The following is a 15407-nucleotide window of genomic DNA, read 5'->3' on the forward strand; positions in this document are numbered from 1 at the left end:
TACTATGAGAGTATCTATGAACATTTCATACCATTTGTCACATAATCTTTCCCACTCTCTCTCTCTCTCTCTCTCTCTCTCTCTCTCTCTCTATATATATATATATATATATATATATATATATATGAATAAAAAATCAATACGAAAAATGTATAAATGTTTATATCTTTTCTGTATTTATTTCCTGTGTGTTGACGTGTATAAAAAGGTATTTTGAAAAAAAAAAAGAAAGAATGTTTCCTTCAAAAGCACATAATTTTCGACCGATCCTTCGATCTACCTCAGTTTGAATATATATATATATATATATATATATATATATATTTATATATATACACATATATATATATACACACATACTTACACAACCACACACACACACATATATATATATATATATATATATATATATATATATGTATACAATTTTACATACATGGAAAGCACACATCTATACATATTTATAAGCACAAATACAGACACATACACAAACACCCACAACACACCTGTATATATATATATATATATATATATATATTTGTGTGTATATATATACACCCACACACATATATATATATGTATATATATATATATATATATATATATATATATATAGTTAGATAGATAGATAGCTAGATAGATAGATAATTGAGTGTTTTTCTCGCTTTGGCATTAGTATTGAAAAGCTACTTGTTCAAAATTTTAAAAAAGAATCTACAAATTCTCAGCCGTGCGACTGTCTCCATAAATTCTTTAAAAAATTGCATTTTCTTTAAAAGCGAGAAGCATTAACTAATTACGTGATCGTTTTATGTTTTTTTTATGAAATAATTAGTTTCCTTATACTGCTGGATTTTTATTATACATTGTTTCGGCATTCTGCATAATTGCTTAAATTTTAAGATGAAACATTTTAGTAGACGAGAATATAGATATACAGGGTGAGACAAAAGTGGAAAATGTTTATCAAAGAGTAACACGCAGACTTCAATGTACATCAAGAGGAAAAACGGTTTGAGCACTTGCGTTTATGAATAGCATTTATTTTCATTAATATAATTAGCTAATTATCTTTAGCTGTACGTGAACTTGTTTTCTAAAAAATGTTACTGTCCACCAATTTTTGGCGAACGTTCTAGACATATATTAGACTACCCCTCCCGCATGTGGTCATGATATTTTATAGCTTTCTAAGGAAGAGTGAGTATACAAACTTAGTGTATAAAAGTACTAGTGAGAATACAGAATTAATATATAAACGCACAAAAATTGAATGCAAGGTGCTACCTGTTAAAACGGTACACAATTTCGCACGTTCGTAATAAATTGAACGTTCGTAATAAATTGAATGCGCAAACAAAACAATGAAAATATATAAAATACATTGGATCATAAAGGCATTACCATAATTGCGCTTTGATTAAATAAAAACTTATTTTATATTATATAAATGTAATCCGTTGAAAAAAAAATAAAAAGGCGACAAAAATTCAAGGAGGGAATGTGGATTTACAGTTTACTCCCTAGTTGGTGTGTGTGTGTGTGTGTGCTTTATGAATATCAGGGATAATAGAGGTCCAAGGATAGACCCCTGAGGTACTCCCGCATTTATATCATATTGTTTAGATGTACGGCCGTCGAGGACAACTTGGACTTTTCTCTTACTTAAGAAAAATTTAATTACATTATGAATTCTTCCAGTGATTCCATATGATCTAATTTTCCTTAGAAGATCATCGTGCCATACCCTGTCAAAAGCCTAAGATATATCAAGGGCTACCGCTCTACCCTCCCCTGTTTTGTCCAATGAACGGTAAATACGTTCAGAAACTACATATAGTAACTATATATATATATATATATATATATATATATATATATATATATATATATATATTTCGGGTGTTTAACTATGTTTCGCTCGATAGTTTGATGTATACATGTTTTTTCAATAATATTTTTAATAATGAGAACAGCTTTCATATAAAATATATGTATATATTCATGTGTACTTGGATATAGCTATGCATGTGCATGCTTCTCAATATTTTTTATATACACTTGCGTTTTACTTGAATTTAATGCTAATAAATTAGTAATTTATAAATGAGTATTTCTATTTATCGAGTAAATATCGATATAAATGGAGTACAGTTCAATTTATATGTATAATCTTTGTCGTGTGACTAAAATATAAATGTAATTAAATGTAATTAAATGTATAATAAGAAAAAAAAATTAAGACAATTAGAAATATAAATAATTCCGTGTCACTAATTACTCCTCTCAAACCGACATATTTTTCAACATATTTTTTTAAAACATACTTGCTCATATACATTGTACATATTGCGGTTGTTCTCTACGCAGACACGTTTTTATACTAGCATTTTACTAGGTCTACATTTTCCTTCATATTATCTGGCATATCATGTCCGCATCCTGAGCTTGATTCTTCCCGAAATTGGTCACTATAGATTTCTCATGTCCGTAATCCTTAGCCCTTGTGTTTACGATATATTAAAAAAACATGAAGTTAAATTAATTAATAAATTAAAGCATAAAGTTTTGGATTAAAATCTATTACAGTACTGAATTAGAATCAATAGCTACATTGTTTGGTGGCGGAGAAGAAGATTGGGCCTTATTTAAAATTTCTTAATAGGGATTCAAGGTTTGGAATATAAAGTATTCTCACTGTCTACCTCTGAAAAGGTTATCTGAATCCTGTGTTATAGTTACTAAATTATTTTTTTTTAAATGTGATCATCTCATTTTTAAGGTAATGATCCACATCCTCTATCTTATCTTATTAATCGATTTTTTAAAAGAGTAGCAGCAGAAAAATCCATGCATTGCCCATTATAATGGTATATATAAATAGATGATAAGTACACTTTATGCGTCATTAAACACTTTTAATAAACGCGGTAGTGTCATTTAATTTACACATAAGTAAGAGCAGGGGTACTCTCATTACATCTATAATATCAGTTTTGATATTTCTCAAGACCTTCACACTTTCTGCCGATTATCCAAATTATATGATTGATTTGAAAGAGAAGAAAACTATAGGAATGTATTTGGTAATTCATAATATAAATACGGAAATTATCAATACATAATTAGACAACATTGAAGTAAATGAATAGAAAAAATTCAACAATTTATGTTTAAACATTTACAGTTTTTGTAAAAAAAAAAGACTACGCACAAAATTACAAATAATTGCTATACCTTTCTTCAAGACTTTTTTAATTATATAATAGATGGAAACGCATAGAAACGGTTTATTATAATTGTTCATTGCAAAGAGGCGGCGAACTTAGCCATATTTCTATATATGGTATGTGATTCTTATAAAGGCTTAAACGTTAAATAAAATGTCAAGTAATGCCATAACTCTATCCCCATGTGAGCTCTACAGAACATAACAAATTAGAGAATTATATTTTACTGCAAAAACAACGTATACATTTACTTTTACGGAAGTATAAATACTCATAACAGAACATCGTTATTTCCTAAACAATAGATACGCTTGAATCTAAATATGAATGATTAGGAAAATTATTTTAAATTTGCATAAATAGTCAACAAATTTTGCAACGATATAAAACTCGCTGAAACTTGCCTGAAAATAAAAATACGTTCATGGTTTGGTATCTGCAAAAGTCTCCGAAATTTGACGCAGAGTTACAATGAGAATGCAAACTAAACCAGTCACTAAAAAGTTGGTCGAATAATACTAATGAGTGATTCGCTTTAAAAGGAATTCAAAGCTCATTCACTATTCCAACGACGAGTATATAAGATTTTTTTAAAACTCCAAACTCTATCCTTCAGATAAAATACAAAGAGAATATTTTCAACACCCAACACACAAATACTATTATCTAAAACAAAGGAAGTCACAAACACATTTAGACAAGTAACTTTCCATTATAAAAGCTAGTGCAGAACAAAAATATAACGATAAAAAATATACTTATATATGTTTTAACAAGGATATTAAATAAAACCGTGAAGTATTAGTTAATTTTGGGACAGGACCCATCAATCATAACTCTGCATAAATGAATGTGATTTAAAAGCATGTCATGTAATGATATGCATAGCAAACATAACGGTAACTGGGTCGAAAAAATGTTGACATTTAATTAAATTTAATTTAATTAAGTATATATACATTTACTGATAACAAAAATAAATTTATATTACCTTCAAAAAAGCAGAAAATATTTCATGCAAAAATCGATTTATTGAATGTGTGTATATATACATATATGTATATATATATATATATATATATATGTGTATATATACTAATATATTATTATTATTGATGTTGTTGTTGTTATTGTTAAAATTTCGAAACGTAACAATTTAAATAAGAGGTTATGGGAAGTTTTTTTATCAGGTTGCATTAATATGTCAGCCGGATTCGAAGTCAGATGTAATATACAACCAGTAGTCAAGAATAAAATGTATCATTTGCCTCAGTGGGGAATAGAAATAAGGAGTTGAAGGACTTTGAAAACGCCATCACATTAAAAGTTTAAATAAGTCAATGCTGTTCTGTTCAAACTAAGTATGCTGACCTGTTCCACAAATCCCAAAATACACAACATTAAATATCTCAAAAACGAAAACACGAATAAACCTAGAACCCCATCCTCCTACGAAGACCCCTACTACCTGATCTCCTTCTCCAACATCAGGGGTCTACGTTCTAACCTTCCAGAGTTTGAAACCCAATTACAGGAGACAAAACCTGACACATTCTTTCTAAGCGAAACTTTAATAGGGCCGACCACCTCCCTAGGTGAGTTCATAATTAAAGGATACTCTAACCTAACATCTTAATCTGACCCCAAGATCGCCACGGGCATGGAATATGTGCCTAAATTAAAGATGGCTTCCCATGTGGCAGCTATATCTCCAGAGAAGACCCTAATCTACCTTATATGTGCTTCCGGGTTGCATTTCGTATTTATATTTGCCCTCTATCGCCCCCACAACAGTGGAGTTACTGTCTTTAAGAGTATATCAGAAAAAATTGGCCACATCTTGTCTGCTCATCCATCGGCTAACATTCACATTTGCGGTTACTTCAATGTCCATAATGTGGAATGGTTGACCCACTCAAATAAGACTGATGAGGAGGGGAGGGTTGTCATGATTTTGCCATAGTCTATGACCTCACTGAGATTGTCCGCGAGCCCACCCGTGTGCCCGATAGTATCGGTCAGTTCGCAAGCCTCCTAGAACTTTTTCTATCCACTTCCTCTGAGCTATGCTCATGTTCCGTTCTATCTCCTCTGGGATCCTCCGACCACTGCGTCGTATCAATTAAGATAAAAATGAAATATAATAAATCTACAGACGTATCTCTCCACCGTACTGTATACCGATACTCTATGGCTGACTGGGATATCTTCCGTACATTGATATCTGATCTCCCTCTCCATTCCATGTTTAAAAAGGATGTTTTCTCAATAGTATCAAATCTGACCGAACGGTTAATTATAGGCATAGGCCAATTCATACCATAAAAAAATTCCAACAAAAACCTAACAGCCAGCCATGGTTTTCCCCCGAATCTGCTGCTGCCATCGCACACAGAAATCACTTTTTCCAGAGCTACCAACGTAATAGTTGCACTGAAACTAAAGCTGCTTTCAGAACCGCCAGCAACCACTGTAAAATAATAATAAAAATGCAAGAGAACTATATGCGCAATCCGTTAAGTCCTAAATAGCCGACCAGCTGCTTGGTTTCCACCAGTTTTGTCAAATAGCAAATAGGATCATGAACAGAAACGTGCGCTCTATCCACACCATTTTCAATGACCAGAGGTCATCTCGACAGCATCCGACAAGGCCAAACTATTTACCAAAAACTTTACGGCAAATTCTACCCTGTGTGACGAAGACAATCCATTCCCCATATTCCCTCCTATAACAGACAACACGCTATGCAACATACAAATATCTGTGCTAATCAAGAATTTTACACCAGTAAAGCAACTTGTCTCAACGGTATTCCAATTATAGTGTTAAAAAAATTACAACCAGAACTTTCCCTCATACTTTCCAAACTGTTTAAGTGTTGCCTTAAGGAAAAGTGCTTTCCAACACCCTGGAAAACTTCAGCAGTATGCCCTGTATTTAAGGATTCAGGTGATAAGTCCTCCCCCTCTCAGTACAGAACAATAAGTCTCCTGTGTGTCATGAGTAAGTTGCTGGAATCCACAATAAAATAGAGAAGTAGTCAACCACCTCAGCAGAAATAACTTTCTTAGCGAAACGCAATATGGTTTCCGCTCTGCTAGATCTACAGCATAACGGTTATATCTCATAGTATTAGCGAATCTATCAACAAATGCTTCATTTCTAGGGCAATTGCTATCGACATTTCAAAGGCCTTCGATAAGGTTTGGCATAAAGTCCTACTACACAAGATTTCCAGTTACGGTATTACTGGAACTATTTTCTCTATCATTAAGTCATTTCTCTCCGATAGGCTCAGAAGAGTAGTTGTTGATCGGCAGAAATCAGAGGCCCACAGTATTCGTTGACATCTATGCTGATGACACGACCATCTATGGCCACACATCAAAGGCCGTAAATGATGATGTTCTTTCTGATTCTCTCTCCTCTGATCTTGAGTGCGTGTTACACTCGGAAAATAGGTGGCTGGTTACCTTTAATACATCTAAGACCAAGCTCCTATCTCTACATCATAAACGCTTTGATCCCCATCTGGCATCAATTGAAATGGAGGCCTCTCGTCTAAGGGAGACCCCAGGATTTGATAAGCTGCTGGGTTTGACCTTTACACCTGATCTTAAAGGGAACACATACATCAAGTCTGTGGCCAAGTTCGCTGGGAAAAGGTCGCTGGGAAGATATCTAACTACTGATGCAGTTCTCTATCTATATAAGAGCCAAGTACGTCCAAAGATGGAGTACTGCCGCCACATCTGGGCGGGGGCTGCAAAAAACAGCGTATCCTGCCTCGGCGGAGTACAAAATAGACTCCGTGGCTTGGTGGGGGATGCCCTTTTCTCTACCCTGCAACCTATTTCCCACAGAAGAGACGTAGCGAGCCTGTCATTGTTCTATCGTTTTTTCCATGGCAGGTGCTCGTCTGAGCTACATTCTCTTGACACCCCTCGCCAATCTTTCTCAAAAAACACCCAACTAGCTGAAACCCCCGTCAATAATTTTCCCCACTCCCTATCTCTGCCTAAATCAAAACGTAGATACCATGAACAAAGCTTCTTTCTTAGAACTGCATGCCTGTGGAACTCTGTTCCGCTTTCCTGTTTCCCTCCCGACTTCAACCTGGATGTCTTCAAGTCTAACACAAACAAATTCCTGATGAACCGTCCCCCTAAGTAATGACCCCTTACCAATTCTCCAATACTATTGCTACACTATCCCTTTGATTACTGTAAACACAATAAACCTTATCCCTGACTGGCCATTGGGCTTTGATAAGTAAAAAAAAAACAACTCTCAATATAGAGATGGAAGTAAAAACAAACCCGTCTCTCACTGACTTTATCATCGACTTGAACTCAGTAAAAAAGGCCGAATACGGGCATTTGTACTAAGCTAAATTATGTAAGTAATCCTCTAAAGTCAATCTGAATAAAACATACCTTTAAATTCCAGTCGATGAAAATAACTCAAAGTTGCCTAGTATGAACACATATAAGGGATTATTTAATCTCAGAAACTTAATGTTTGGAGTCAAAGTAGCGTCCACCATTTCTTCAGATTATTATGGATATATTGTTTGGGCGCCCTTGATTTCGTGGTAGCATGCATTTATTATCTGATTAAAATAAGACCAGAGAGCAATATTGAGTAAATATCCCTAAGGTATCTTCTCAAATACAATACTTTCAATCAAAAATACGAGATGAAATCAAGGATAACTCTCTGTGAGAAAAACAATATTTTGGACACATCACCGACAACAATAATAGATGACCGGAACAGGAAAGGGGCTGAGCTGTAAAAAGATATGACAGCGCGAAGATATAATAGTGAATTAATGAATTATACAAATTATATACAAATTAGGTTTAATTTATTATGCGTTAAACATTAACATATCAAAACACCTTAGAACCACACGGGATACAATTGAACAGATGAACGCTTCGTCGACACTTTAAAACGATTCATCATAAAAAAAACATTCATGACAAACAAAACTACAAAATGTCTACATGTCTATATGATTAAATATAATCCTACCCGCTATTAGCATACTCTTAGCGAGGACTAACTTCCAGCCCAAGATAAGACAGACATTTAAACATTATTTCAAAAATGAACAAAAATTAGAAACTCTATTGTGCCTAAGAACAGCTAGGCACCAAGAGAACATGTTTTCTATAAAACTTATATAAACTTCTCCCCTACCTTGGAACTAAGCACAATTGACAAACGACTCGGAAATATTTCCAAAATCAATGTATCAAACTCACGCGTCTACAATAACGACAATCAGATGAGAAGAGTCCGTTGAATCATAAATATATTGCACATAACAAATAGGATATACAATACGTTCGATATCGAAACGGCTCCAGAACGCCGCTGATCTAGAATGGGAAAAATATTAATGGACTCTTTAGACATCGATCAAAAAATTAAAAAAGAAAACGTTACTAGTACCCATTGCAGAGTAAGGGGTTTGGAGATGGTATTACCAAATCACTCATAATGAACTCTGCAAACTAGTAGACATACTACGAGGTTAATACTTTCGTGTACAGATACGTGTCTTATTGTACATAATATAAAAATATTTAAATCATCTTGCCATAGAGATCTACCTGTAATATTTATATATGATATCACAACTTGTAACAATAACAATAAAAACATATAGAAACTATACCAACAATGTGTTACAAGGTAAAACTATTTTTACCATTGTTATGAAACAGAAAAATAGAATATATACAACAATGCAGTTATGTATCTATGAGACAAGATATGTCATGAATGTGAAAGTGTACATTAAATGTATTCAGCTTATTGCAAGTTCCTAGATTGGAGTTAATATATGATCTTTACAGTAGCCAAACGAAAACGTGCACCAAAAAGTAGGTTTTGCTCCTTCTGGGCTGAAACGGAAGCATCAAATATACCATTCAATCCGTTATAACAACCCTAGTTTGCAGAGATTAACGAGACACACCCTGAAATGTGTTTCATCATCCGTGGGAATCAAGAACATTATAGGTGACCTAGATAAGCGTAGGAAGCGGGAAACAGACGACCAGATTTGCGAACTAAAGTACAGTGAACCTTAGATATACACAAGTATTGAAAACCTGTTTCAAGCATACATTCCATGTTGCAATTAAGATTCCACCCACTCGGCATTGATTGGGCATATTTCATGCAACATTATAGGCGCCTTTTTATCAACTGTATATGTTTGTAACTGAAACAATTTTATGTTTCACAAAGGTAGTTACTTACATTTGTATATATTTAATATTATTAATATAATTTAATACTGTTAAGTATACTGTATCTTAAAAACATATTACCCATATTAAATTCGTATCGTACATTTCAAGTTACAGTATTTGCCGTCTTAATGAAATAAGCCAATTAATCACGCCAGGTTTATTACAATGCTTATCTGAAATTTACAGATAGGTATTTTAATTATTCAATCATTATGTAAGTAAAAAGAAATCATACAGATAATCGTAAAAACGTTATTTTATGAATATTTACGTGTTTCCAATACATTAACAAATGCGGTAATGGCAACCCCTGATATACCAGATAGGTGGGCCAATTTTTGGAGTTATCTTTGATTCTTTACCCTTCATGGAATCGGCCGTCAACTGGGGGGTGGAGGTGTCATGTTTTAGGCTAGAATAATCTGTGATGAACTAATTGGATCATTTGCAGTTCCAGAAATTATTAAACTGAAAAGTCAGTCTTACATATTTTTTTAAATGAGCATATGCCACCATGGCTTAATGAATTTCAATTGGCGCGTCATCTCTAATTGATTTTTATGCACGACAATACGCAATTCCACACAACCAAGGCTACAGTATCCTACGTTGTCATTAGATATTAGTGGAGCAAATTTGATAACATGACCATCATGATCTCCAAATATAAACCCAATTGAGCAGGAGGTAGTCGATAATAAAGGTTTATGTTTATGAAGTAGGTGTTCGATTTTCGTCGAAGGATGAGCTATGGAGAAAGATTTTGGAATTTTCCTATAGCATCACGTAATCTCAAATCTATAGCATAAAATAATCTCAAATCCGCCTATTACCTGTATAAGTGATCAGTTATATAAAGTTATTTTGAAACATGGGGGTTATGTTAAAAAATATTTCCTTAAAGAAAATAACGTGATATTCGTCCTTGTTTTTAGTTAATATTTTTACTAGATATATTCTTTATTTCTGAATTTTTTTTGAACGAATGAAAACAGTGTTCTTCGTTCTTTTCCAAGCGGTTTTGCTAAATCTACGAGACATAAACCTTCAACAATGCCTGCAAAAACAGGTTCCTTTTTTACTAACTGTAAATCTACCCTTTCCATGTATCTTGGGAGGTCTTCAATATATATATATATATATATATATATATATATATATATATGTGTGTGTGTGTGTATATATGTATATATGTATATATATATGTGTATATGTATATATATATATGTATATATATATATATATAAAAGAAAGAACATCCTCACTTGTAATGTTTTCAAAAACTGCAAAATTACGCTGAAGTTTATGTAACTGTTTAAACAAACTATACCTCATTTGGTTGACCTCTTATTATTCTGTAGTTTTTCCTGTTCAGTTTTGAATTTACATTAAAATAGTCTAGCGTTCACGTCGGGTTAGAACAATAACTTCAAATTGAGGAGGCAAAAAGAAAGTCCGGACATTGGAAACTTGTTATTTAAATGAAACTTTAGGACATTATTGCAACAGAAATACAACAGGAACACAATGAACTAGTTCATATTTAGTAGCATAGCTTTTCTGCAATTTGACAGCCTGCAATCTTTTGGTAATTCCTTGAATTAGACTGCAGCAAGAAAGGGCATCAAACTGTTCTTTAATATTTGTCCAAAGTACTTCCAAATTTGAAATTCTGTCATTGCGTAGCTGTTGCTTGATGTAATGCCCTAGGTTTTCGATAGGATTGGAATTTAGAAATTGTGCATGATAATCATCACAGGGAATATCATGCTCTTCCAGGTATCTCTTGACATTGCCAGCTGTGTAAAAGGAAACATTATCCTGCATGAGAGGGGATGATCATCCAAATTCCAACCAAAGTACGGTAGAAAATTCTCGGACAACATATTAATGTACTTGCTCGAATTAATTCGACCTTGCAAACGAACTATAGGCCCTGCACCCTTGGTACTAATAATGCCCTACACCCAAACTGAACATCCACCACCTTCAAACGTTGAAACTGATCACCTAGCATTACATTCTTCGTCTTTTCTCCGACGGACCTACTGCCTACCATCTCGGTCTAAACTAGTGATTTTCCTTTCGTAACTCAAAAGCACTTTAAACCAATATGAAGGGTCATGATCTTCATTGCATCTGACGAATTCCAAACGACACTTTCTGTTCTCTACATAAATAATTGGTTTGCATCTTGCAACATATCCAAGGAAATATTCCTTTAATCTGTTCTTGACAATAGAAAGAGAGCACTTTTTAACAAGAGTGCACTTTTCTTGGATTTGAGAAGCCGTTTAAAATCTGCTTCTTTGGTTGCCGATCTTGATAGCATTGTCTGTTCTGCTAGAAGTAACCCTAGTAAGACCTAATTTAGAGGCATCATGAACAGCGCCGGTATTTTGGTGCTTTTGCACAGTCTTTCGTACCGTTTTCTAATCACAATCTGCGGCCGATTTCTCGATTGGAAAAACTAGAAAGGTGAGGATAAATGAGCTCCTGACGATCACTAAGATAATTATATTTTACGTTGTATAACCTGGGACAACAACAAATACGACTAGAAATGCTTTGTTTCCTGTTTTAGGGGCGATAATTTAAGCTGGCTTTAAACGAATTTGTTGCTGCGGACTCTTTTTTGCCTCCTCAATTAAAGTTTTTTTTTTAATTGACGTGAACACTAGAATATTTAAATTAAAAGTCGAATATGAACAGGTAAATTAGAGAGGCATAAAAGGCGAATCAAATGAGGTATAGGTTGTTTAAACAGTTACAATTTTATTTAGCGTAAGTTGCAGTTTTTGAAAAAATACAGGTGCGAACATTCATGTGTATATATTGTCAGTTCAGCGCAGCTTTACTCGGGTCCTATGTACTGATCAAAGCTTGCCCTACGTGTGAATACGCTTTATGTAAGATTTCAACAATTATGTGAGTAAGTTTATAGAGACCGCAGAAGTGGTTTTGTTTTTATTAGGCCCTAATTGTGATATTTAACATTTATTATTTTGGTCTCCAATAAAAATACAATGTTTTACTAATTTCCAAGTTACCTACATCCAAAATCTCAAGTGTTTAGACCCAAAATTGGGGGAGAAATGTGGTAGAATCTGCAAAGATAAACTCTGTTAACTATAGCCTTTTGGCAGCGAAATGTTCGCCTCAAACTACTAAAAATGCAGTCCCCATGTCTGAATACCCGTTATGTATAAATTTCAAATGTTTAGACCCGGGATTGGCTGAGAAATTTTATAGAAACTGAATGAGTCGAATCTTTTGAAATTTGACTCCTGGGTAGTTAGAATTTTCGACCATAACCGATTGAAATGACATCTATCTCTGAATTCCCTTTATGTGAAAAATGTAAATATTTACACCAGAAATTGGCTAGGTAATTTTGTAGAGAGCGCGTAGGTCTATTAAAAAAATGACTCAAAGTTTTACAGCTAAACATTTCTTTTCTTGAGCTCGGATCAAATTAAATAGTTTCAGCCACGTCCAAGAACTGACATTTATAAATTTCAAGTATTTAGACCAAAAATTGGCGGAGAAGGTTGGTAGAGTTTTGTAAGGTAAAATCGTTTAACATTAACTGATGCACAGCCAAATTTCTGATCCAAAACCGGCGGAAAAGATGTTCCTATACTTCAATAAACCTTATGTCAAATCTCGCGTCTGTAGACGGAAAATCGGCACAGTTATTGTGTAGGGAAGTGTACACACATAGAAACACACGCAGACAGACGGTTATTTATACTTTTACACACACACACATATACCCATACGCACACACAAACATATATATATACATACATCATATATATATATATATATATATATATATATATATATATATATATATATATATATATATATATATACGAGTGAAAGTGCATGGTGGGTTTGTCTTTCTGTGTACATTTCCCTACGAAATAACTCTGTCAATTTTCAGTCTACAGACTCGAAATTTGATATGCAAGATATAAAAATTTTGGAAAATCGTGGTAATTTTGTTCGCTCAGAATTTTTTCTGTTAATGGGTCAAAGTTCAACGATTTGACCTTTGAGAACTTTATCCAACTCCTCCGACAATTGTGGGTCTAAACACTTTAAATTTGAGATATATGTTCATGGACATGGAACAAAACAAATTACTTGATTTGAACCAAAAACAATAAATGTTAAGGGGTCATAATAGGGGTCAAATTTAAAAAGAAAGTTTACCTCTGCGGTCTCTACCAAATTACTCAGACAATTTCTGATCTAAACCTTTAACATTTTATATAAAGGGTATTCAGAAATAGTGCAAGCTTTTTAATCGGTTTGGGTCGAAAATTTGAGCTACCAATATCTAAATGTATTTATGTATGTCTGTATGTCTGCCTAAAACTTTCGACAGAGGAGATTGACTTTCAGAAGATCAGTATCGTTTAGATGCTCAACCTGTCGGTAGAAAAAAATAACGAAAAATTGTGAAAAACGTAACATTCTTCACCCTGAAATGGGCACTTTTATGCAAGGGGGTCTCTCCAATCACCGATATTTTCGGAATTCATCCCCTCTTTTCGATTGTGTAGCTTTAATTTAAACTTACGTCAACTCCGGTTTGGCGGTGGTCGTAACAAAAAAGACGTTAAGTTTTTTTGCAGGTTCTTTTCTTCATTCGCGGTATGGGTTCGAGCCTTCCTTCCTACTACCATTTTTTTTTTGCTCAACACGCACTGCCAACATGGATTGTTCCGTGTGTATTGTGTGCTTTTGTATGTAGAAATAAAACAAGTTCAGACAGGAAATACTTGTTAGGAAATATACCATATCGATGTTCTTTATTGTCTTTCTAGTACATCATGTTTTTATTATGTCCATGTTCTTTCTAATATTGTGATAATTTTATTATTTTTATTTACCGCAGATTGTTTTCAAGAGCTAACAAAACAGACAATCTACTTCGGTTTGGATAATTTACAATACGGGCTAAGGACAAGACTCTTTCAATGGCTATTCATTAAAAGGATAAAGTAAGTTGTTTTAATGCGTGTTGTTAGTATTACTTTTTGTTTTCTTTTGCTGGTGATTTTTGTTCTTTTTCTTTTTTTTTATTTTGCTACGCATGTTTATATTTATCGAGCAACGTTACTAGACGTCATAATTGCAATAATATTTAAGAAAATTATTTGATACAAACACAATGTCGAGAAAAACAAAAGCAATTTAAAAAATATTTCATAGAACATTAAAACAAAAAGATTTACTGCTGATGCTAAAGCCATCAATATTCGTCATAATCATAAGAAACCTTAAGCTTGGTAAGTAATAAATTAGTTGCCATTTGGGAATTCCATATGCTGCATGCGCTCTTTGCTTATATTGGTATTGTTTCCAGTCGTCTTTGTTTTTCCTTGCTAGTGGACACAAACTATGCCGATACAGAAAAAGTGTGCTTTGGGATTGCACAAACCGTGCCTCTCAATGAGACCCACAGTTATACTTACAGAGGATATCCATAGTCTCTTGAAAGTGAATGTAGGCAGGGAATATTATAAAATATTTATTTGTTTGTTTGTTTTTTCTATACTGATATGTTCCGTTCATTTGCCTGCAGCGATTTCTTTCTAGTATATTTTAGATGCAATTAATTTTCCTTTTGATTATAAATTGGGTGTGGTTCTTATTTTCAGCGTTCGATATTTTGTCTACATATTTTATAAATATTTTTACTTTGATCATTTATTAGGTTATTCAGACTATTTTTCATATCCTGAGTGTAATTTGCATAATAGTTAAGGTAATCACCTGTCTAAACTTACTCAAATTTATCCTAGCGAACTTCAGAATATTTTCATGAATTCGATTATGAGTCTGGTGAATCCAGGAATCTCCACAGAATTTCAAACAGAAAACATTT

General features: G+C 33.5%; 1 protein-coding gene across 3 annotated transcripts in view; it reads left to right on the forward strand.

The window, feature by feature from the left end:
- LOC145283593 (5-hydroxytryptamine receptor 1D-like) overlaps positions 1–15407 on the forward strand; it is a 1014695-nt gene that overhangs the window by 315737 nt on the left and 683551 nt on the right. For all 3 annotated transcript variants that reach the window (XM_080132521.1, XM_080132520.1, XM_080132522.1), the window contains one exon: positions 14415–14520. The gene's annotated coding sequence lies outside the window, so the exon portion shown is untranslated. The remainder of the gene's footprint in view (positions 1–14414; positions 14521–15407) is intronic.

Source organism: Euprymna scolopes, chromosome 8 (assembly GCF_053919585.1).
Source record: "Euprymna scolopes isolate OS-2025 chromosome 8, ASM5391958v1, whole genome shotgun sequence".
NCBI lineage: Eukaryota > Metazoa > Mollusca > Cephalopoda > Sepiida > Sepiolidae > Euprymna > Euprymna scolopes.